Here is a 418-nt window from a genome sequence, read left to right on the forward strand (position 1 = left end):
AGGGACCCAATGGGACAGGGGTCCAGCAGGCGCTCCTGCCGCCGCCCTGAGCACCTAGCCCAGCTGCCTGCAGTAAATGACAGAAGCCGAGAGTCAGGAGCGCCCAGAGAATGAAAATGCATTTTCCGGGTGCACTTCCGACTTTCCTTTTAGGTCATCTGAAGCTCTGAGACAGGTCTCCACTTTGACCACTCCTATCGCTACATTCCAGTGTTTCCAGGCCTTCTAAAATTGACTTCAAACAATTTCCTCTTTTCACACGTCTGAAACATTCACTGCCGTCTTAACGCGCACCACCTGCAAAACGTAGGGATGGAAGAAACCCTCCAACCGAAAGCGTGAACACGCAAAACCAAAGCGGAGCTTTGGCACCTCCGAAAGCACTGCCTCGGCTCCCAGCCACACACAACACAGTGAC

This window comes from Desmodus rotundus, chromosome 12 (genome assembly GCF_022682495.2).
Source record: "Desmodus rotundus isolate HL8 chromosome 12, HLdesRot8A.1, whole genome shotgun sequence".
In the NCBI taxonomy this organism is placed as follows: Eukaryota; Metazoa; Chordata; class Mammalia; order Chiroptera; family Phyllostomidae; genus Desmodus; species Desmodus rotundus.